At 38.1% G+C, this 25,343-nt stretch overlaps 1 protein-coding gene and 1 pseudogene across 3 annotated transcripts in view; one reads left to right on the plus strand and one right to left on the minus strand.

Annotated features, from left to right (window-relative positions):
* RABGAP1L (RAB GTPase activating protein 1 like) overlaps nucleotides 1-25,343 on the plus strand; it is a 763,363-nt gene that overhangs the window by 33,572 nt on the left and 704,448 nt on the right. The gene's annotated exons all lie outside the window — the stretch shown is intronic.
* On the minus strand, nucleotides 13,242-23,504 carry LOC125926031 (claudin-6-like; annotated as a pseudogene).

Genomic DNA, 25,343 nt, shown 5'->3' on the forward strand with positions numbered 1-25,343 from the left:
GCCATGTTAATTGGCTTAAAGCTCCTTTTGGAACAAAGTGTTACAGTAAAAGGTATTAAGTTAATTGGCTTAGATTCAATTAGAGGCCTGCCCCCTCTCTTCCTCCTGCATCCTTGTCCCCACCACCAGATGCTCTGGGGCTGCTGTACAACTGAGGGAGAGAGAGAATGGAAACTAGAAAATACATAATATGGATGTTGGTCATTTGTATTTTTATGTTCTTTAGTTCATTTCTATTGGAGTACTCATCTTTTTTTTTTCTTTCCGTAACAACTTGTTATAATACCATTTGTCATGTTCCAAACTTTTGCCTTTATCTTATTAAAAATTTTTTTTTAATGTTTATTTATTTTTGAGAGAGGGGAGCAGACAGAGGGAGACAGAGGTTCTGAAACAGGCTCCACACTGACAGCAGAGAGCCCAATGAAAGGCTCGAACTCAAAAATTGTGAGATCATGACTTGAGTGAGTCATCACTGAGCCACCTAGGCAACCCAACCCAAACTCTAGCCTTTAAATGTTGCTCTTATTATATAATATGCAGAAGTCTTAAAATTTTATGAAGTTACATTTATCAGTCTTTTTATTCATGATTTCTTCCTTTGCGTTATGCTTATTTCTTTCCTACCCTGATAACAGAAATAGTTGTAGTTTTTTTCTTAGTCATTTAACAAAAAATCAAAACCCTTTTGATGTTTGTTTTGAGTTTGGTTTCTGGTAGGTGCCACTTTGAATTTTTTCCCTAATAGCCATTTGTCCCACCACCTTCTTATTGAATAATCCCTCCTTTCAGTAATGTTTTGAATGAACCTGTCCTTCCACAAATGCTTTGTAATTTGCCACTTTTATTGGATACCAAAATCTCATGCTGGGAAGCTCTTGAATTCTCTATTCTGTTTCTTTGATTTGCCTGCAATTTCTTTTATCAGTCTTAAGTAATTTCAATTAATCTATCTGGTGATTATGCCTTCTTTCCCTTAACCCCAAATTTTCTTGATTGTTTTCCCCCATGTTTTCTTCCAGATGTTGACACTACTTTATACATATTTACTGAGTACGTGATATATGTCAAATTTTTTTTTTTACATGTGTTAGCATGTTCAGTCCTCATAACAAGCCAATGATGTTGGTGTTATGTCACAATTTTACAGATGAAGAAATTGAGATACAGATGGGTTTAATACTTAGTTTAAGAGCACATTAAAGCTGAGGAACTAGGAATCAAGTGCTGGTAGTCTGACTATAGAGCTCATGTCCTTAACCACTATCCCAAAGGTTAGATCATTGTGTGAATTTTCAAGTAACTTTTTTTTTTTTTTTTTTTAAGTAATCTCTATACCCAACATGGGACTGAAATCAAGAGTTGCATGCTCTACTGACTGAGCCAAGCAGACACTCCCACAAGAACTGCCTTTTAAAGTTTTGATGGAATTAGATTGAACCTGTAAATCATCTGGCATCTTTACAATATATAGTTATATAATAGTCTGTTTTCTGAATTCTGCTATCCTGGAAAATTATATGTATCTGTGTTTATTGGAGATTTTAAGTACTTAGGTAGAATTAACTAGTATTTTTTGTAGGTACTCTCTGTATAAGAAGTTTATTCTTACTGGCTTTCTGAATGGGTTCCTCTCACCCTCTTTTTGGTGTAATGAGATACTACTGGCCTAAAAGAAAGCTATTGAATTTGTGTATTTTGTATCTGGCAGGCTTGCTTAAAAATAAAAACACATGGGGCGCCTTGATGGCTCAGTCGGTTAAGCGGCTGACTTTGGCTCAGGTCATGATCTCACGGTTGGTGAGTTCAATCCCTGCGTCGGGCTGTGTGCTGACAGCTTGAAGCCTGGACTCTGCTTCAAATTCTGTCTCCCTCTGTCTCTGCCCCTCTCCTGCTCACCCTCTGTCTCTCTTTTTCAAAGTAAACATTAATATGAATAAATAAAAACAATACTGATCATCTATTTTCATAGAGAATATATTTCAGAAAATGTTTAAAAAAATAAATCTCTAATAATCTGATTTACGTGTGTGTGTAGGGGGTGGATGTATTCTATTTATAGGTAGCTAAGAAAATGTGAAAACTCTAGATAATAGTTAGATACTGCTTTTAGGTTGGTTGAGATTCTTTCCAGGGATTCACGGTCCCTGGGGAGGGAGGCCCAGTTACTTTCTTACTGTACTGTTGGCCAGGAAGCTTTTGCATGGGATTACACCCCTGTCCATGGTAGCGGTGAAGATAGGCATTTTACTTGATGGGCATTGCTGCAGAGGAGATCTGGCCTTTTTCCTCAGGGGCTGATGATGTTATCACAGAAGAGCAGGAAATAATTTTTGTCCTGTGGATGTAAATTGCTGCCTTTGGCATGAGAAAGGCAGAGAGTGTCATTATATAAAGTACAAAACTATCAAATGTGTGAAAGTAGAGAAACATTTGTAATAATAACAACCAGCACTGTTTTGTGTACTTCATGTGCTCTAAGAACTGTTATTTTTCTGAAATCTTTTATTAGTTGGAATAGATTTTCAGTTGATGCTTTCAGATTGTGTAGTTTATATAATAATATCACTATAAAGGTAGCTGGAACAAAACCAGAAATATTTTGACATGTAGTATTCTCATTTTTACATTTTAAACAGTCTATGATTGTAGCTTTGAAGTCCCTATTGTCCTGAGTATTTAGTACTTTTTTTTTTTTTTTAATTTTTTTTTTTTCAACATTTATTTATTTTTGGGACAGAGAGAGACAGAGCATGAACGGGGGAGGGGCAGAGAGAGAGGGAGACACAGAATCGGAAACAGGCTCCAGGCTCTGAGCCATCAGCCCAGAGCCTGACGCGGGGCTCGAACCCACGGAGTGCGAGATCGTGACCTGGCTGAAGTCGGACGCCCAACCGACTGCGCCACCCAGGCGCCCCAAGTACTTTTTAATTTCATTCAGTACATATTTATACAGTGTTTACCATGCGTCAGACATTCTTTTAGGTGTTGGGGAAGCATCAGTGCACCAGACAGATCATCTGTTTTAGTCAGGGTTGGGGAATGTTTGTCAATAAATGAGCAATTAGGATCCCCTCTACTTGACATAAACTCTTACTGATACTCAGTTTTACTGTATTTTTGTCAGAGAAGTATCCTAAACAACCTCTACTCTAAAAATTTGAGTGTGTGTGTGTATGTGGTGTGTGAGAAAATGAACCTTTATGTTTGGCCAGAATGATAGAGTGTTTATGTACATATCTATTAATGAACCATACCAATTAAACTTCATGTCTGTATCCTCATTTCTTAGAAGGCACTTGATTTGTTAACAGCTAATTGTCTTCTGCTTGAATTGTCTGTCAGTTTTTCATTGTATTTTGAACAGTTTTTGCTCTATGGATTTGATATTACACTATTTGGTGTATATAGGCTTTTGACTAAGAGATTTTTCAGTGTGACTTGTACTGCTTATCAATATAAAAATACCTCATTTGTCCTATTTAATGCTTTTAGGCCAAATTATACTCTGATATTGAATCTGCCTATCTCAGTATCTTTTTTATTTTAATTTACCTGATATGATTTGTCCTTTCCCCCCCAACTTTCCATGTACTTTTAAGTATGTCTCTTTGAAGTATATGTTAGCTTGAATCACATGAAATTACCATTTCTATAGGTCAAAAAAAGTCATGTATTGGTGATTTCATATGGTCCAACCATGGTTAGCCACCAGCTTTTTTTAAATTTATTTTAGTACTCATCATATTTTGACCCCATTTAAGAATCTTTTTAAAAAAATTAAAAAAAATTTAATTTTAGAGAGTGCAATCAGGGGAGAGGGGCAGAGGGAGAAAGAGAATGAGAATGTTAAGTGGGCTTCATGCCCAGCATGGAGCCTGATGTGGGGCTCCATCCCATGACCATGGATGGATGGGATCATGACCTGAGCTGAAATCAAGAGTTGGACATTCAACTGACTGAGCCACCTAGGTGCCCCAAGAATCGTATTTTATTGACTTATCAACGTTTATTCATATTTAAAAAAATTTTTTTTAACGTTTATTCACTTTTGAGAGACAGAGCATGAGCGGGGAAGGGGCAGAGAGAAGGAAACACTGAATCTGAAACAGGCTCCAGGCTCTGAGCTGTCAGCACAGAGCCCGACACGGGGCTTGAACTCACGACTATGAGGTCATGACCTGAGCTGAAGTCAGACGCTCAACTGACTGAGCCACCCAGGTGCCCCCGTTTATTCATCTTTTGAGAGACAGAGACAGAGCATGAGTGGGGCAGGGGGAGGGCAGAGTGAGAGAGGGAGACACAGAATCTGAAGCAGTCTCCGGGCTCCGAGCTGTCAGCGCAGAGCCCAATGCAGGGCTTGAACCCATGAACCGTGAGATCATGACCTGAGCTGAAGTCAGCCTCTCAACCAGCTAAGCCACCCAGTTGCCCCAAATCTCTTACTTTTTTTAATTCTTTAAATTTTTAAAAATGTTTTTATTTATTTTTGAGAGAGAGAGAGAGTGTGTGTGTGAGTTAGTGAGTGGGTTAGAGGCAGAGAGAGAAGGGGACAGAGGAACTGAAGTGGGCCTGATGCGGGGCTCAAACTCATAAACTGTGAGATCGTGACCTGAGCCATAGTTGGCCACTTAACCAACTGAGCCACCCAGGCACCTCTCAGGAATCTTTTAATAGATAGATAATATAGATACCAACAATAAGTAGCATTCATTAAGTTCTTAAATGTATTGTTTGTTCTAAGCACATTACTTATGCTAGCTCGTTTTATATTTACAACAGTTCTGCGGGGGGGGGGGGGGGGGGTGGGTAACATGATCCTCCCTATTTTATAGCTTAAAAAAAATTAAGACATGGGGAGATTAAGTAATTTGCTCAAAGTCATAAAACTTGTCAGGGTAGAGGTTGTGATTCAAAACCAGTTATTCTCAGCTGTCAACGCTGACCACCTTGGCTTTGGCACCTATTAAGTTGAACTCTGAATGAGCATTCAATTGGTAGTAACCATTTTGTTCTCCCAGGTGTGATGGTGATGGTGGTGAATAAATCTGCATGAACAGGCTTCAGTTAATTATAAATGCCTGGTTCTTTCAGTAGGATTATACACCTCAGAGACTGATTCTAGGAAATTGACCTGTTGGTTCTGTGCTGTTCCGGGGGAAAAGTGCTGAGATTGTTATCACTTACCTAGCAGCTGGAGGGAGGCATGCACTAGATAGTCTTTTGAATAGTCAGGAAAGGCTAGAAAGTTATAAAAACAATAAGCAATGTGAAGAGATAGCAGATTAGAGGTTGCTGGGGATAAGGAGGAATGGGGAGCGACTGCAAGTGGGTAGAGTTTCTTTTTGGAGTGATAAAAATGTTTTGAAATTAGACTGTGGTGATAGTTGTACAACCTTGTGAATGTACTAAAACCCACTGAATTGTTTTTATTAAAATTTTTTTTAATGTTTATTTTTGAGAGAGAGTGCACGTGTGCGCACACACATACACACGAGTTGGCGGGGGGTGGAGAGAGAGGGGGACAGAGGATCCCAAGCAGGCTCTGCACTGACAGCAGTAAGCCCGATGTGGGATTCAAACTCAGGAACCATGAGATCGTGAATGGAACCAAAGTCTGATACTTAATTGACTGAACCACCCAGGTGCCCCTCACTGAATTGTTTTTAGAAAGAAGAAAAAAGAGCAATGTGAGCTTTTTGGCAAATGCTGCAGCCCTTTGGGTGGGGACTGAAGGCCAGGGGAGCTTGCCCCTCTTATGGGGAGGATGTATCTGACTTACTACTTTATTTTTAAAATAAGCTTTATGTTTTAGAGCAGTTTTAGGCTCACAGCAAAAGTGAGCGGAAGACACAGATTTTTGTATATACCCTCTGCCTTCACACATGCGTAACCTCCATTATCAACATTTCTCATAGGATGATGGTACATTTGTTAGAATGGACGAATCTGCATTGTTACCGCTCAAAGTCCATAGTTTACATTAGGGTTCACTTTTCCTATGAATTTGGACAAATATATAATGACATATATCAACTATTTTAGTGTCATACAGAGTGTTCTCATTGCCCTAAAAATCTTCTTTTTTGTTCTTTGCTTCCTCAGCTCTTGTCAACCATTGATCTTTTTACTGTCTACATAATTTTGTCTTTTCTAGAATGTTACATAGTTGGACTCCTACAGTGTGCAGCTTTTTCACACTGGCTTATTTCACTTAGTAATGTACATTTAAGTTTCCTACATGTCTTTTCATGACTTGATAGTTTATTTCTTTTTAGCTCTGAATAATGTTTCATTGTCTAGATGTACTACAGTTTATCCATTTGCCTACTGAAGGGCTGTAGGGCAGAAAGACTTTGTTGCTTCCAGGGTTTGGTAATTATCAGTAAGGCTGCTCTAAATATCCATGTGTGGGTTTTTGTGTGGACATTATCATATTTTCAACTCCTTTTGGTAAATACCAAGGAGTGCTGGATTGTATGGTCAGAGTATGTTTCATTTTGTAAGAAACTGCCAAACTGTTCTCCACAGCGGATGTCCACTTTTCATTCCCTCCAGTAATGAATGGGAATTCCTGTCACTCCGTATTCTTACCAGCATCTGGTCTTGTTACTATTCAGGATTTCAGCCCTTGTAATAGGTATGTAGTGGGATTTCATTGTTTTAATTTGCATTTTCCTGATGACATATGGAGCTTCATCTTATTTCATAGGCTTCGTTTTCATACGATTATTTGCCATGTTTGTATCTTTGAGGAGGTAGGTGTCTGTTAAGATCTTTGTCCATTTTAAAAATCAGGTTATTTTCTTACTGAGTTTTGAGAATTGTTTATTTTGGATAAGCTTCCTTTGTCAGATATCACTATTGCAAATATTTTCTCTTAGTTTGTGGCTTGTCTTTTCATTCTCTTGACAGTATCTTTGCAGAGTGGAAAATTTTAATTTTAATGAAGTCCATCTGATCAGTTTCTTTAATGGCTCATGCCTTTAGTGTTGTATCTTAAAGTCATCACCAGTCCAAAAGTCATCTAGATTTGCTTCTGCGTTATCTTTTATAAGTTTTATAGTTTTGATTTTACATTTAGGTCTGTGATCTATTTTGAGTAATTTTTAAAAAATGTTTATTTTTGAGAGAGAGAATGAGAGAGAGAATGAGAGGGGGAGGGGCAAACAGAGAGGGAGACACAGAACCTGAAGCAGGCTCCAGGCTCTGAGCTGTCAGCACAGAGCCCCACTCGGGGCTCAAACTCAGGAGCTGTGAGATCATGACCTGAGCTGAAGTTGGATGCTCAACTGACTAAGCCACCCAGGTGCTCTAATTTTGAGTCAATTTTTGGGAAAGGAGTAAGGTCTGTGTCTGTATTCCTTATATTCTGGCATGTCCAGTGTTTCTGTACCAATTGTTAAAAAGGCTGTCTTTTCTCCATTGTATTGCTTTTGCTCCTTTGTCAAAGATTGTCCGACTATATATGTATGAGTCTATTTCTGTGCTCTGTATTTTGTTCTGTTCATCTATTTATCTGTTCTTTTGCCAGTAACACACTATCTTGATTACTTTCTCTTTATAGTAAGTCAGGTAGTGTCAGTCCCCAGATTTTGTTCTTCAGTATTGTATCAATTGTTCTGGGTCTTTTGCCTCTTTCTGTAAGCTTTAGAATTAGTTTTCGACGTCCATAGGGCATCTTTCTGGGATCTGGATTGGGATTGCATTGAATCTATAGATCAAGTTGGGAGGAACTGACAGCAATATTGAGTCTTCCTATACACAAACATGGAATATCTTTCCGTTTCTTTAGTTCTTCTTTGATATCTTACATCACAGTTTCCTAGCTTTTCCTCATATACGTCTTGTATATAATTTTTTAGATTTATACCCAAATATATAATTTTTGGAGTCCTATTGTAAATGGTATTGTGTTTTTAATTTCACTTGTTCATTGCTGGCATATATGAAAGTGATTGATTTTTATGTTAACCCTGTAGCCTGCCACTTTGCTGTAATTGCTTGTTCTAGTAATTTTTTGGTCAGTTCTTTCAGATTTTCTACATAAACAATTATGTCATCTATGAACATATTCTTTATCAAGTTGAGGAAGTTCCCTTAATTCCTAGTGTACTAAGAGTTTTTATTATGAGAGTGTTAGATTTTGTGAAATGCTTTTCTCCATCTACTGATATAATCATGTGATTTGTCTTTTGTAGCCAGTTGATGTGATTTTTGATTGTTGGATCAGTTTTGCATACCAGTTTTTGCAACTGTCACCCAGAAAACATCTCCAGATTGCCTGGTCTGGTGGCTAGCAGGGCTTATCCTTGTGGTCCCACAAGACTGTCTATATTTATGTACTTGAAAACCTGCTGCCTGAGGGTCTGGCTTCTAATCAACCTGAATCTAGGTGCTGACTAATATTCCCTCCTGCTCCCCATTTTGGGACACAGACAGGTCTCAGCATATCCTCAACAACTGGGAGCTATTAAAAATAAAATAGGCTGAGGTACCTGGGTGGCTCAGTTGGTTAAGTGTCTGACTCTTGGTTTCGGCGTAGGTCATGATCTCAGGGTTTGTGAGTTCCAGCCCCCCATTGGGCTTGGTGCTGACAGCACGGAGTCTTGGATTCTTTTTCTCCCACTCTCTGCCCCTCCCCTGCTTGTGTGTGCCCTCTCTTTCCCTAAATAAATAAATAAATAAATAAATAAATAAATAAATAAAGTGCATGCCCTCTCTCACCCCAAACAAACAAACTAAAAGAAAAATAGGCTGCTTGGACAATCACAAAGGTTCAAGAGACAACCAGTATGATTGAATGATAAGGTTCATCTCTTACATGAGACCACTCTTTCAAGAGTGGGAGACGTGGCAGTTTTATCTAAAATAGGAATAAACATAGAAAGTCAAAATGAGGAAAAAGAGGAGTAGGTTCCAAATGAATAAGATAAAACCTCAGAAAAATGGCTTAATGAAACGGAGATAAGTAATTTACATGATAAAGAGTTCAAAGTAATAATCATAAAGATGCTTACTGAACTTAGGAGAAGAATGGTGAACACAGTAAGAACTTAAAGAGTTAGAAAATATAAAGAAGTACCAAATAGAAGTCACAGAACTGAAGAATACAATAACTGGTCTGCAAAATATAATGGAGGAGTTCAACAGCAGGCTAGATGAAGCAGGAGAAAGGATCAGTGAACTCAAAGATAGGGTAGTGGAACTCATTCAATCAGAGCAGGAAAATGAAAAGAGAATGAAAAAAAGTGAAGCTAGCTTAAGGGACCTATGGGACAACATCAGGTGGTCTAACATTCATATTATAGGGGTCCCAGAAGGAGAAGAGAGAGAAATGGGCAGACTTATTTGAAGAAATGGTGGCTGAAAGCTTTCCTAACCTAGAGAAGGCAATGGGCAATTAGATCAGGAAGTCTAGAAAGTTCCAAAAAAGATGAACCTAGAGAGACCCACACCAAGACACATTATATAATAAAATGTCAAAAGTTAAAGAGAGAATCTTAAAAGCAGCAACAGGAAAACAACTTGTTACATGCAAAGGAACTCCTATAAGATTATCATATTTTTTTAGCAAAAACTTTGCAGGCTTGAAGGGAGAGGCATGATATATTCAAAGTGCTGAAGGAAAGAAACTTCCACCTGGCAAAGTTATTCAGAATTGAAGGATATGAGATAAAGAGTTTTCCAGACAAAAGTAAAGGAGTTCATCATCACTAAATCAGCCTTACAAGAAATGTTAAAGGAACTTCTTTAAGCTGAAGACGAAGTTCCCAAGGTTGTAACAAGAAAACATATAAAAGTATAAATCTCACTGGTAAACATAACTATATAGTAAGGTAGTTGACTAATCACTGACAAAGTTAGTTTGAAGGTTAAAAGACAAAAGTAGTAAAAATAACTATAACTACAATAATTAGTTAAGGGCTATACAAGATAAGATGTAAAAGGTGCCACCAAAAACATAAAAGGCAGAGTACAGGAGGATAAAATATAGAGCTTTAGAATGCATTCAAATTTAAATTGTTATCAACTTAAAATAGATTGTTACAGGTTGTTATATATAAGCCTCATGGTAACCACAAAGCAAAAATATATAGTGGATACACAGAAGATAATGAGAAGGAAATCTAAGCATACCACTAAAAAAAAAAACCCTCATCAAATCACAAAGGGAAAGAGCAAGAGAAGAGAGGAATTACAAAGCCTTCAGAAAACAATAAAATGACAGTAAGTACAGATCTATCAGTAATTGCTTTAAATGTAAATGGACTAATTTTCCAATCAAAAAGCATAGGGTGCTGAATGGATTAAAAAAAAAGATCCATTTATATGCTGCCTACAAAAGACTCACTTCAGATGTGAGGACACAAACACACTGAAAGTGAAGGGATTGAAAAAGATGTTCCATGCAAATGGAAACCTCTCAGACTTGCCCACACTGAGCCTCAATTACAGTTTAAGTTTTCCTACCTCAGCACTGATTCCCGTGGAAGTTTCTGCTCCAGTGGGTTATGATTCTCTATATTTACCTGACAGTCTGTTCAGTTTTGGGGGCAGCAGTTTGTCTTGTCACTTCACCTATCTTTTGGAGCTAAGAACAGTTGTTGATTTTTTAATTTGTATAGCTTTTTACTGGTTATTAGCATGAAGTGGCTATTTCTGAGCTTCTTAAATTTTTTTTTTCAACGTTTTTTATTTATTTTTGGGACAGAGAGAGACAGAGCATGAACGGGGGAGGGGCAGAGAGAGAGGGAGACACAGAATCGGAAACAGGCTCCAGGCTCCGAGCCATCAGCCCAGAGCCCGACGCGGGGCTCGAACTCACGGACCGCGAGATCGTGACCTGGCTGAAGTCGGACGCTTAACTGACTGCGCCACCCAGGCGCCCCCTGAGCTTCTTAATATGTAGAACTGGAAACCAGAAATCCAGTTTTATTTTTGTGTTCTTACATTTAAGGAAATTTGTGGTTTTTTGCCTCTGTTTGTTAATTGTTTTCAGTCACGATTAGTATAGTGCAGAATCATTTCACTTTCATGTGACAGGCTTTTGGTTTTCCTTTCACATCCATCTGGCTTTATGTTCTTAAAATTTTATGTGTTTTTGCTGTTGCCTTATTTCTGCTATCTCTTTTTGTGTGAGTAGATTATGGTTCTTAATTCTTTATCCAAGTAATAGAGAAGATGATACACGGTTTCTTTTTATTCTACTACTGGTTACATATGTGTTCTGTAAAAACATTTGCAACAAACTGTTTCTTTAATTTTCAATATGGAGATTCAAGATATAGTTGATTTTCTTTATTTGTGGTAGTTATGTTCTTACACAGCTACTACAAACACTGAATTAGCAAATACTAAAGTAGTTCCTAGGGGACATGTACAATTAGGTTCCTGTGAGCTTCTAGTCACAATGTTTTTATCAACCGATGAACACATTACCTTGCTTTATGTATACTTCTGTTTAAAGCGATCTTTAATATATGTTTAATATGTAGATTTAACTCATGGCTGAAGGAAGCTTATGTAATGCAGTTTTTTCATATGTCACATCATCATGTTCTTGTGCTTAGGAACACCAGACAGCCCTTCAGCACTATAGTTGGGGACATTTGAAATAGTAAAATGTAAAAACATGACAATAAATAGACTGTGAAAAGGACACTTGTTTAGAGTTTGAGAGCTGAAACAAGAAGGAAGAGCATTGCCTTGTTCACCTTCAGCTGGAAGCATGTGTATTGGGCGACTCAAATTTTTTTGCCACATTGTGCATGTCTGCAAATAACTTCTAAAATGCTGTAAATATTGATTTTGGGATTACAGGCAAGTTTTAGTAAGTGAATTTACAAATACAAAATCTGTGAATAGTAAGGATCAACCATATCTGTTAACTCTGAAGGTAAAAAATCTTATGTATGTAAATGTGTATCTATTTTTGTCTTTCTTGTTAGGGTTTTGTTGATAACTCTGTTATTTTGACCCAAAGTGTTATTTTTCAGTGTGTAAAATCAGTTTTTTCAGGAATTTTTTACATTTAATGTCTTATGACTCATCAACAGTAGTTGTTTAGTCTTAGTACTGTGTAATCGATTTTATTCACTCTTTGTTCTTTGTAGACTAGCTTCCATGTCTTTTTAAATTTTGTTTCTTGTTAGCCTGAAATATATAGTTGGGTAATTATCTTCATGAAGAGTTTATCATATGAGTGTTCTCTTTTCTGAATTTTTGTCCAGTTGAGAAGCAGTTGGTCTTGTATGTGTATAGGTATGGGGTTCTTGGGTTTTGATCTTTCTGTTTCACTCTGAAAATTTAAGGATTGCTTCATTATAATTTGTGTTGTACTTTCTAAGAGGAAAGGTTTAAGTCTGAGATTAATAGAAGTCTGTTCTCCCTGGTCCTCATTCTCCTCCCCTCTTCTCCTTTTCGTAGATAATTCTTTATCACTCCTTGTTTTTCTGTAGGATTTCTAAAAAACATTTTTACTAGGCTGTATCTAGGTTTTAGCATGTTTTAATTATTTTTTCCTTGTGTACTCAAAATCTTTAGATGTCCCATTTCAGGTTTTCCTTCAATTAGAAACATTAGAAACATTTCATGTATATACATATACATACGTACATACACACACACACACATATGAAACAGAACATGCTTTATTTAGCAAAAACTGGTGAGTGTGTATGTGGGAAGGCATGGCAGTAGTGTGCAGGGGCTGAAGGTGAGAGGGTCAGGGTGCATAGCATGGCTGAGATGTGACTCAGGATAGAGGAGCTAGAGGTCAGAAGACTGAGTTGGGCATTCTCTGGTAACTTATCACCTGGTCTTCTAAAGGCTATCAGGCTCAAGAGCCCCTGGGGTTTCTAGAGGCCTGACCAGTAAGGAGGGACTTCAGGGACAGTCTGAACAGCAGGCAGCCTTCACAGTGGTCCACAGCTCCAGGATGGCCTCCAAGATGGGGATGTCCAGGGTGGAGAAAGATCCAGAACCTGAAGCATCACATCCTTGGCTCCATCATTCAAAGGTGAGAAATACCAGCAGCAGAGCCCAGGAGAGTGTCTGAATTTCTTGGTTAGGTTATCAGATTAGAAGTATACTCCCTCCCCCTCCAAAAGTGTGCGCGCACGTGTGCGCACACACACACAGATAAAAACAACCACAAGCTGTCTGGATCACTATGTTGATGGCTGCAGGTCAGGGGATTAGGCTGTATTGTCACGGGAGTCCCCACTACCCTACTGGAATTAGACATAATTCTTAATGGGGTATTTGGAGGGACCCCAAGAGGTGACATGTGTGGCAGACACCAAGTATCGGGCCATATAATGGTATCCACTGTCCCCCTCCCGCCCCCACCCCCCCCAGAAGGGCAGGTGTGGCACAGTAGCCCCTCGCTCAGCAACAAGAGGCGAAGAGTTGCTCTACCTAGAAGGAGGAGGCCCCCACCTCCAGCTTTTGGGCCTTGAGCACCTATGGGTTGTTGAAGTCCCGGATGATGGTGTGGGCTGTCTAGCAGATGGGGATCAGGGTCAGGACTTCTGAGATGACAAAGATGATCCTAGAGAAAAGCATCAGACAGGCCTTGGACTCCTTGTCTTCCATGCAGGTGGTACCCTTGGCTCTAGTGAGGTGGACCAACGGACCAAGGAGAGCCAACAGGAGGGTGATGACGCAAAGGGCGCAGACAGTCTGCAGGTCCTGGGGCAGCATTAGCAGTGGGTTGTACGCTTTGTACTGCATCTGGCCTGTGCTCTGCACCATGCAGGACATCCACGGCCCCTCCCATGCCACCTGGGCCACCATGGTGATGTTACTGATGAAGGCAGTCACCATCCACAAGGGACAGGGCACAGAATGCAGGAGCATTCATCCAGCCAAGCAGGGTTAGGATGATCTGCAGGATCTGCAGACCACCGGAAGCCACAGCAAGTTTAAAGTTGAGAGGAGCTACAAAGGAGCCCACAGGGATGTGTAGGAGCCGCCAATATTATATATTTTAGAGAGACATTGTATGGTGGTTAAGACTATAAACTGAGGAGCCAGATTGCTTGGTTTCCAATTCCTGCCATGATACTAGTGTCTTTGGGCAAGGTTCTTACCATTTTGTGCCCTAGTTTACACATCTGTAAAATGGAGATAATAACAGACTTACTTTAAGATAGAATTAAAAGAGTTTATGTAAAGTGCTAAGAATAGTAACTGGTATAGTTAGGAATTGTTTTTATTATAGGCTTTATTACTATTCTCTCTTCAGCTTCCTCCCCCCGCCCCGGAATTGTTATTTTTTTAAATTTATGATTGCCTGTTTGGGATCTGATCTCCATATTTCTCTTACCTCAGTGTTTGTATTTCTTAATTTTTTTGTCGAATCTAGGATAAATGTTTGATTTTTTTGTCTTGTTTCTTTACTAATTTGTTCTGGTGGAATATCTAATCCAGACCTGGTGTGGTTTTGCCTTTGTTAATCATTTTATTTTGTTTCTGTACAATTTCTCCTAATCTTCCTTCTTCATAACTTCCTGCTCTAGTTTCACGTATATAATTTTGTTTTGAGCGTCAGTTAGAAATTTTATAAACATGTTTTCCTGTATCTTATAGTAAATATATTTCTGAAGAAATTTGGTTTATTTAGTCAAGTGTCCATAATTTGAATTGTAGTATCTTTTTGGATGTGAGGTTTTTTTCTTCTTTATTTTTATAGTGGAAAATCTCTGTTAGCCCAATATGGGTCATAACATAAGATAGAATTTGAGATGTATTATAAGAGATGGATCAAACTAAATCTTTAAATAAGTTGAAGGTAAGTGATACTGCTAAGACTCCTGTAATAACTGAGCCAGGGTTCACAGTATCATAAAAACAATAAATGATAGTCACTAATATGTATTCAACTTTTTTTTTTTTTAAAGTGCCAGGAAGTATGCTCAGTGCTTTTACATGCATAATATCATTTAATTTTACCCCAACAGCTCTTAGGTGGATTATTGTTTTTGCTGTTTTAAACTTGATGAAGTTGAAGGTTAGAGAGATTTACTTAAGGTCATACAATTTGTAAATGGTGGAGGCAGGATTAAACTCAGTTGTGTGTATGCCGACTCTATTGGTTGAGGGCTTAACAGGCTTTAAGGCCTTAATTGTCAATATTTATTAGGGCTTGAACTCTTATAAGTAGGTTTAGTCCCAAACTCAGACACTGCCCCATCTCACCCATGGTGGATGGTGGGAGCTGTGTTTAGATTCCTCTTGGTGAAAGAATTCCTCAATGCTCCACTTAATATACTTTGAAAAACCATGGAATTTGTTCACTTCTTAATTTGGGTTATTCATAAATAACTCCTCTGATGCACACAGGTAATCCTTCTCATTGCTGTACTACTTTATTACTTGTTTCTTAAGCAGAACACAGTACTGCTGATGTCTTGCTTTTAAAAAATCTGTTGTGGTCTGTATAGATATTCTTGGAGTTCTGGGCATATGGTTGGCACCTTTTCCTGGAGAGCAGAGAACCCCAGTTTGTATGAATGTATTTTCTGTTTTTTTTTTTTTTTTTTTAACAATTTTAAGATGGTTTTATTAATTTAAATTTTGAGAGAGACATGGTACGATTGGGAGAGGGGCAGAGAGAGAGTAAGACACAGAATCTGAAGCAGGCTCCAGGCTCTGAGCTGTCAGCACAGAGCCCGAAGTGGGAATCCAACCTACAAGCTGTGAGATCATGATCTGAGCTAAAGTTGGACATTTAACTGACTGAGCCACCCCAGGCTCCCCTATATGAATGTATTTTCATTGTTTGCCATATTCCCTGTCACTTAATAATTGTTAGTTGAATGAGTACTGTATAAATTAAATTAGATAAGGAGATTCCAATAGTGTAAGTCCTTCAGGATGGGCATATTTAATGCGGTTGAATATGCATATCACAATCAGCTAGGAACTTTTTTCACAATACAGATTTTTTTTTTTAAGTTTATTTACTTAGAACAAGCTCAGGAGGGGCAGAGAGAGAGAGAGAAAGAGAAAGAGAGAATCCCAAGCAGGCTCTACCCTGCCAGCACGGAGCCCAATGCAGGGTTCAAACTCACAATCTGTGAGGTCATGACCTGAGCTGAAATCTAGAATTGGATGTTTGACTGAGCAGGCACTGCTTCACAATGCAGATTCCTATTATGACTAGTCCTTTTTCCTTTAACTATCCATGATATTTGGGATTCAGGAAAAGAATGGTTCTAAGGGGTCGAGTACATTTGGAGACTGTAAAATGATTGAATGTTTGTTTGTTGTTGTTGTTTTTTTTAACATAGGCTCCATGTCCAGCACAGAGCCCAACGTAGGGTTTGAACTCATGACTCTGATAACAGACCTGAACTGATGCTTAACTGAGCCACCCAGGTGCTCCATTTGAATATTTCTTTTCTTCTTCTTGTTTTAAAGTTCATTTGAGATGGAGAAAACATGAGTGGGGTCAGGGAGGAGAGAGGGAGAGAGAATTCCAAGCAGGATCTGTGCTGACACAGCTCAGAGCCTGACATGGGGCTCGAACTCATGAACATGATCTGAGCTGAAATTAAGAGTCAAATGCTTAACCAGCTGAGCCATCCAGGTGCCTCTGAATAGTTCATGATGAATAATTGCTGCTTTTTTTTTTTTTTTTTTTTGATATTTAGGTGTTCGTGCTGTAATGATTAAAGTGTGTATAGGGTTTAGATCTTGTTTATAATAACTTTTAAGGGTTTCATGAAGTAATAACACATTATTGTCTAGTTCATTATGGAGTTATTTACTGTATTAAACCAGTCCTATAATGACTTTGCAGATTGTGATATTACTTTTGTCTTTTAGAACAGGAGAGACATAAATAATCCCTAGGTTGAAGGACTTGACTTAACGAGAGCAAATTTACAATAGGTGAATTTTTAACTCTTTGAAATGTGGTATAGTATTTTGGTTAATTAAGATGATTGTTTAGGTTACATGAAAACAAATCTTTATAAAATGAAAGTATTTGCAGTAATTAAAAAGGAATGAGATTATTTTGATCAACAGGGTGCCTTGTACTGTACTGGGAATTAATGGCATAAAAATATCTCTGGTACCTATTTCAGTTTGTCTTTATTAAGAATTTGAGATTTTGTGGCAAATAAGAGTAGAGGCAAGAGAAAAATCAAACTAAAATAGGTACTCGAGATGTTTTTATATAAGCTCTTATGTAGGTGGTAGCTAAAAATCTGGTATTCCTAGAATGTGAAACACATATATCACATCTTACTCTTTGGCACATTAGCAGGATAAGCTGGCATAAATAACAGCTTCTTTTCCTGATGGGAAATTTTATGCCTTTTTGTACTTTTAGTCCATTAGATTTTTATCTCTACTTGAATGTGAATTTAAAGAAACCCAAACATTTATCTGTACACAAGCTAGATGGGTGGCTCTAAAAAAATTGTTTTAATTGTATAACCCCATAGGCTAATATCATTGGACTAGAGCAGACTTAATTAGCTGGAGAGATTGTTGAAACTGGTTCTAGAGGTGATAGAAATTATGTTTTGAAGGATTCAAGTTTTGTATATCTAGTTTATACTACCTTAACATTTCTAAGATTTGAGTTTTCTATGCCTTAAAAATTTTTTTATTTACTTGACCTTTTCTGGGATTGAGATAGTGTTTGTTTCCTGCTGTATTTGTTTTCTAGTCAAATTGGTTCTTTATATTTTATTACTATTCCTTCTAATTATGTTTCAGTGTTATTTGGTACATAAAATTTCAGCCACATTTTCTTGTCCCTTTTGATTATATTTTGCATTTATATGAATGACCTTTGTAGAATAAAGTATGGTGCCTTTTATCTTGTTGAAAGATGAAAAGCCTTTTGAGGTGGTCCCCTTTCTGTTCCAGTCATTCAAATCTGAGATCACTGTGCTATCACATTGCAGGCCATTTTTCCTTGACACTGAAGGAGGGCCTCACTTTGGTCATTTTCTTTTGTTTTAATTTGCTGTTGTCATTATGGAAGTTTCTAGGAACTGTTCTTTAATTTTGACATGTACTTTATTTTTTTCATCATATATTTGGGTGTCACGTGCTAGATGCTAAAGGAAATATAGGCTTTGTTTTTGTGGGTTTTTTTTTAAACTTACTTTCCATACTATTTATTTTTTTCTTCTATTTTGGCACATTTTAAGCATATAAAATACAAATTTCAAGCATAAAAAATTAGGGCGAATGATATAATATATAATCCTGTAACCTCTTATCAACTTTAGCAGTTATCAAATGATGACCAATCTAGTTTCCTCTGGGCCCACCCAGATTTTATGAAACAAATCTCAGACATCATGTTATTTAATTTGTAAATATTCACTATGCGTTTCCAGAAGACAAGGATTCTTTCATAACTATACCACCATTTTCATACTCAGAAATATTAACAATCATTTCTTAATATCATTGATTTGTCACTGTTCTCATTTTCCTTGCATAAATGGGAAATTTGGTGTGGAGGTCTCTAATATTTTAGTTTACTGTCTTATTTATTTTTTATTTTTTAAATATATATTTTTAATGTTTATTTTTGAGAGAGAGATAGAGAGAGACACACAGCGAGAGCGAGAGTGAGCCTCTGAAGCAGGCTCCAGGCTCTGAACTGTCAGCATAGAGCCTGTCCTGGGGCTTGAACTCAGGGACTGCGAGATGATGACCTGAGCTGAAGTTGGAGGCCTAACTGAAGTTGGATGCCTACCTGATTGAGCCACCCAGGTGCCCCTACTGTTTTCTTTTAAAAGTTACCTCAGGGGCACTTGGGTGACTCACTTGGTTAAGCATCTGACTCTTGATTTTGGCTCACATCAAGCTCTCTTGGTTGGTGAGATGGAGCCTCATCCACATCTGGCTCTGAACTGACAGTGTGGAGCCTGCTTGGAATTCTCTCTCTCTGTTCTTCCCCAACTCATGTGCATTTGTGTGCGCTCTCTCTTCCAGAATAAATAATCTTTTTTTTTTTCTTTTTAAGGTTAATTTATTTTTGAGAGAGGGAGTGTGAGCGGGGGCGGGACAGAGGATACAAAATGGACTCCGTGTTGACAGCAGTGAGCCTGATGGGAAGCTCGAACTCACAAACTCTGAGATTGTGACCTGAGCTGAAGTCGGGTGCTTAACCGACCGAGCCACCCACATACCCTTAAAATAAATAAATAAACTTAAAAAAAGTTACCTCATTATATCCTAAACCTGTGGAAATTCTATATAATGACAAGTGTATGCTGGTTATTTGCCCAGCGAAAGAAACTGTCAATGCTGTTATCATCCTTTAGAGGGAAAGTTCTGATGAGGCTGTGGGGTATTAGATGGCTCTTTGGGTTTTAGGAACTTTGAATTTACTCACCTTGGGTAATCTAATTCATTTATTCTGCAAATATTTTACTGTCTGCTATATGCCAGACATTCTTCTAGGTGAATAAAGCAAATATCCTTGTCTTTGAAGATGCTACATCCTAGTTGGAGAAACAGACAGTAAACAGTAAATATAATACAAAAGTAAATCAGATTGTATGTTAGAAAATAAGTGTTCTGGGAAAGAAAGAGTAAGCAGATCAGGATAAATGGGGGTTGGAAATTGGTGGTGGGGAAGCAGTATGAGATAAGACAATCAGGGCAGGTCTTTCAAGAGGATGAAATTTGAGTAAAGATGTGAACAGGGAAGTAAACATGTTAGATATCTGGTTGAAGAGTGTTCTGTTTTGCAACAGCCAGAGCAAGCATGTCAAGTGGTTTAAGAGAAAGCAAGGAGCTTGTTTTAGATGGAATTGAGACTACAGGGGGGAGAACTGTAGGAGATAAGTCACAAAGATAAGGTAAGATGGGGTGGGGGAAGTGGTGAGGAGGGGTGACTTTATAGTGCAGATATTGAAGGTCACTTGGCTTTTATTATGAATAAGATGGGGGAGCCATTGGAGAGTTGTTTTGATCAGGGGACTGGAAAGAACTAAATTAGAAGGATCATTCTGGTTGCTTTTGAAAATTGACCATAGGGGAGCAAGTAAAGAAGCAGAGAGAGTAGTTTTGAAGGCTTTTAGAATAATATAGGTAAGAGATGATAGTAGGTGGGGCTGGAGCTTGGTGGTGGCAGTGGTAGTGGTGAGAAATGGATGATTTCTGGATGTAATTTGGAGGTAGAACCAAAGTAATTTTCAGATGTTGTAGATGTAAGGTGAGGGAGTGGAGAGAGAGAGAGTTAGTTTGAGGAAGGAGAAAAAGAGAACAAGAGGAGTAGCATGACTGATAATTTTGTCCAGAGTAACTAGAAGGGTGGAGTTGCCATCAACTGAGATGAGAAAATCTGCAGGAGGGTGGTGTGGAGTGAGGATAGGTGGGTTAGGGGCAAGGTTGGAAGTATGGTTTCTGAGTATGTTGAATTTGAAATGTCTCTTAGATATCCATTTGGAGGAGACTACTATGTAACTATGCTTGCCAAATAATGTGTTGAACATCAGCAACAACAGTGAATGCTTGTTAAAAAATTAACTGGAAGAATCTAGTTAATGGAGTGGCATTAGAACCTGGGGCTCTAATATTCCTGTCTCTGCCCTCAGTGTGCAGCAAGTGTACTGTGGCTTGTGATCCAAGATTCAAAGGCATGACAACTACCAAGATGGACATCAACATGCACATTCAACAACATGAGAAACTGTCAGATACTGGATTTCTGAGGACTTATTTTTTTTATCACACCTTGCCTATTTAAAACCTCAGAACACATTTAAAAACATCTGCTAGTAGGTGGGATAGTCAATAGAAATGGTTATGGAGTCATTGAATAACTTGTTCTTCTAACTATATAAAGTATCTTCGGGTTTTGTTTGCCTCGTGAGAGTGCAAATTTGTAAAGTAGAAAAATCTAGTACTAGAACAGTTTTTACTTTGAATTATTTTTCCAATGAACAGGGACTTAGTTTATAGTTTATAGTTTCAATTTAGCAAGGACCCGCTTCCCTTTTGCTTTTGTAGATGCATGACGTTATATAATAGAAACTCTTACGAAATGTTAGGTACATGTCAAAATATTTCCTAAATATTAAACTTCTTCAGATTATTCTGTGCCTTTGTGTTTGTTTTATTTGTGCAACACAATTTGGAAGTCCTTTTTTTAGGATTTCAAAACTTTTTTTCATACTACTTAACTTTCCTCATAAGCACCCCATTGAATCATTTTACTGAAAAGATTAGAAAGTAGTCTGAAGTATAGTACCTCTTCTTTGTCATAAATTTACCAAATCAAGGAAGAAAATGCCTCTTCTTGAAACCTAGTTAACTTGAGGGATTTTCAAGAACTCTAATTCTTTTATGTGGCTCACTAATTCTTGCAGAACTAGACAGAGATAAATGCGTAAAACATACAAACATTCACACTGTATGCCAAGAAGCATTTGGGTTTTATGTATTTAAATTTCTTCTGAGGGTTAAAAGGTGTTAAGTCAGGCATATCTCAGAAACATTCAGTGTTATACTAAACCCAGAGGGCTCTGTGCTTCAAAGACAGAGATCAGATCTTTGTCTGTAGACTTGATAGGAAAAGAAAAACAATTAAAAAATATCACTTGACTTCTTTTCTTTAGTTGTGTTGGTGCAATGACTGAGGTGTCCTTCACTGCTGATCTTGTGTGGATCAAATCTCTTAGTCTTTCTCTTAACTGTAGGAACCAGGTCTGGTTGCCAAGTTCACGAAGTTTTGGTTGCTACCTTGATTCTCTCTGCTATACCCAACAAATTGGTAATTAGCATTTCCTCTGTTAGTGCCAGTTATTGTGGCGAAACACAGTAAAACAAGAATTCACTTCTTTTTCCTCTTAATTCTGCTTGGTGTTATATTTTGGTATACTTTGATAGACTGTGTTATGTGAGAGCAGAAGAGACAATTGATTGGAATCAAATGTTTGTAATAGTGTAATAATTACCAGTCTTTGGAAAGGTAATATGCTAGTAAATAGATTTCTCAGTTGAGGATTTCTACGTTTTGTTTCAGGCTCTGTAACTTGTTAGATTATTTAATTTCTCTGTGCTGTAGCTTTTTAAAGAAATATTTGTTCTTCAAATATTCAGAAGATAAATGATGTGTAGAAGCTAGAGCTTAGAGATCTTGGAGATTAACTAGTCCAATACCTTATTTTCAGATAAAGAAAACAAGTGTGTTCATAGAAGTGAGATGCCTTTTCTCATGGGTACATTGGGCCAGAAAGAACTGTGATATGTGCTTTATGCAGTATCATACAAGATACCAAGTGTTAGATGGTGACCCACATATCACAAAACTTCGGTTTTATTATATCAAGGGGGGATATAAGTATACAGTGGATACTTTAGTGATGAACTCTTCTGTCTTGTGATGATTTTTTTTCCCCCCTTGACCATATGCCTGTATCTGCTGGGCACAAAACTGATTATTAGTCTTAAGCCAAGTTTATGGGACTCTGAATTGTACAGACCTTGGTTTTCCAGGAAATAAGTGACTATATAATTTTATCAACCTTACTCTTGAATAGATGGCATATATAATAATGGCAGAAAAGCCAAGAGAAAAATATAAAGTCAAATGCCATTAAAATTTTTGAGTATATTTTCAAAATATTTTTCATTTAGGGGCACCTGGGTGGCTCAGTCGGTTAAGCATCTGACTCTTGGTGTTTCAGCTCAGGTCATGATCTCATGGTTCGTGAGTTTGAGCCCTGTGCCGGGCTCTGCACTGACTGTGCAGAGCCTTCTTGGGATTCTTAACTTTTCCCTCTCTCTCTACCCCTCCCCCACTCATATTTGTGTTCTCTCTCTCTCTCTCTCTCTCTCTCTCTCTCTCCTTCTCAAAAATAAATAAATAAACTTAAAAAAAAAATTGGGTGCCCGATGGTTCAGTTGGTTAAGCATCCGACTTCAGGGCAGGTCAAGATCTCATGGGCTGTGAGTTCAAGTCCCATGTTGGGCTCTGTGCTGACAGCTCAACACCTGGATCCTGCTTCAGATTCCATGTCTCCCTCTATCTGCCCCTCCTCTGCTCTCTCTGTCTCTTAAAATAAATAAACTTAAAAAAAACATTTTTTAAGGGGGTACCTGGGTGGCTCAGTTGGTTGGGCATCCGACTTTGGCTCAGGTCATGATCCAGTGGTTTGTGGGTTCAGGCCCCACATTGGGCTCTGTGCTGAGGGCTCAGAGCCTTGAGCCTGCTTCGGATTCTGTCTCCTTCTCTCTCTGTCCTTCCCCGGCTTGCACTCTTCCAACTAAGCCAGCCAGACACCCCTTTAAGTGAAGGCATTTAAAAACAGGTCAATGAATTAGTCAACCATTGCTGTGGCAATGCTACATAACAATGCTGAAATGTTTGCTGGCTTACAAAACAAATATTTAGGTTTTTAACTCATGGTTGTGTGGGTCTGGAGGGAGACTCTACCTCTTTCTGTGTATTGGATTCGGGTCTTTTTCACAAGTTGCATTTTGAGTCTTTTGGCTTCTTGGTCCACTATCATCATCAACATCTTCTTCCTTTTTTTTTTTTTTTTTTTTTAATTAAAAAAAATTTTTTTTTAAAGTTTGTTTATTTTGAGAGAGAGAGAGCACAGTCAGGGGAGGGCAGAGACAGAGGAAGAGAGAGAATCCCAAGCAGGCTGTGTGCCGCCAGCACAGAGCCCGATGTGGGGCTCGAGCCCACGAAACTGTGAGATCATGACCTGAGTCAAAATCAGGAGTCAGATGCCCAATTGACTGAGCCACCCAGGTGCCCCTCTATTGCCTTTTAAACCATCCTTTGTAAGTACCACTTGTATTCTTCTTTTCCTCTGGTAATTATTTCAAGTAAGTCATTTCTCCCCTTTTTTTCTTTCATCAGATCAAGTATACTGTTTATCTGGGGAATTGTCAACTTTTTATATACTATCTTCTTCATTCACCTAGATTTTTGTCCTTATATTTACTATATGAAACTTATTAAAATATATCTTTTATGTCTTTTTGCTTGCATATAATTATATTAGGACTTATTAGGTTTCATGTGACAGAAACTCAACTTAAACTAACTTATGGGGCACCTGGGTGGCTCAGTTGGTGAAGTTTCTGACTTTGGCTCAGGTCATGATCTCACAGTTTGTGAGTTGAAGCCCCGTGTCGGGCTCTGTGCTGACATCTCGGAGCCTGGAGCCTGCTTTGCATTCTGTGTCTCCTTCTCTCTCTGCCCTTCTTTGACTTATGCTCTGTCTCTCTCAAAAATAAATAAACAAAAAAAAAAAATTTAACTTATGCAGGGGTGCCTGGGTGGCTCAGTTGGTTAAGCGTCCGACTTCAGCTCAGGTCTAGATCTCTTGGTTTGTGAGTTTGAGTCCTGTGTCAGGCTCTGTGCTGACCGCTCAGAGCCTGGAGCCTGCTTCAGATTCTGTGTCTTCCCCTCTCTCTGCCACTCCCCGATTCACACTCTGTCTCTCAAAAATGAATAAATATTTAAAAAAAAATTATTAAACTAACTGATGGAAAAAGAATTTATTGAAAGGGATATTTCATAGAATTAAAGGAATAGTGGATTTACCAAGACTGAGGTTTGGAACAGATAGAGCTATACCTCAGGATTGTCTCAAACAAAATGGTAGGGACTCGACTAAGACTCTCCTGCTTGTCTGGCTTTAGGATATACTTATCTCTTTCATTGCATATTGACCTTCTTCATATGGGGGAAAACATGGCTACCAACAATTCTTAGTTTATCTAAAAAATTTCTGCTCTAAGACAGACAACTGTCATGATGAAGTCTTTGATCACCAGTCCAAAAATCTTAGGAATTGGGTTAATTGGTCTAAGTAGTTTGGATTCAGTGCCCATCTTTGGAACTGTTTGGCCATGGTGTTGAGGTTTCTATAAAAAACATGAGATTTGAACAGAGGGAAGGCTTATTTTCAGAAAAAAAGGTCTTGAGATTATTGCTGGACAAAAAAAAAAAAAAAAAAAAAAAAAGTATCCACTAAAGTAATGTGAATTACTAAGGCCCTTTTGTGCCCCTTTGTGCAGGAGTATACTTGCATACATCTATTCATGTTGGTGTGGCTCTTGCCTGAGAACTGGAATAATGGATGGACTGTTTAGTAAATAGGAACTATGGTAGTTTTTTTTTTTTTCCCCTCAAGACTGGATGGTTTTTTTTAAAGCACAGAATAATTATAGTTGGTAAATGTTGTTCCAGATTATTCTGTTTTCTTATTGTAAATTAAGACTATTTCGTGTTTCCAGTGTTGTAACAGGCCTACTATAGTCATTTGAATTCTCATGCCTAATAGAACTTGCAGCTTATCTTGTCCAATTTTGACTCACACTCATATATTCAG

Source organism: Panthera uncia, chromosome F1, assembly GCF_023721935.1.
Source record: "Panthera uncia isolate 11264 chromosome F1, Puncia_PCG_1.0, whole genome shotgun sequence".
NCBI lineage: Eukaryota > Metazoa > Chordata > Mammalia > Carnivora > Felidae > Panthera > Panthera uncia.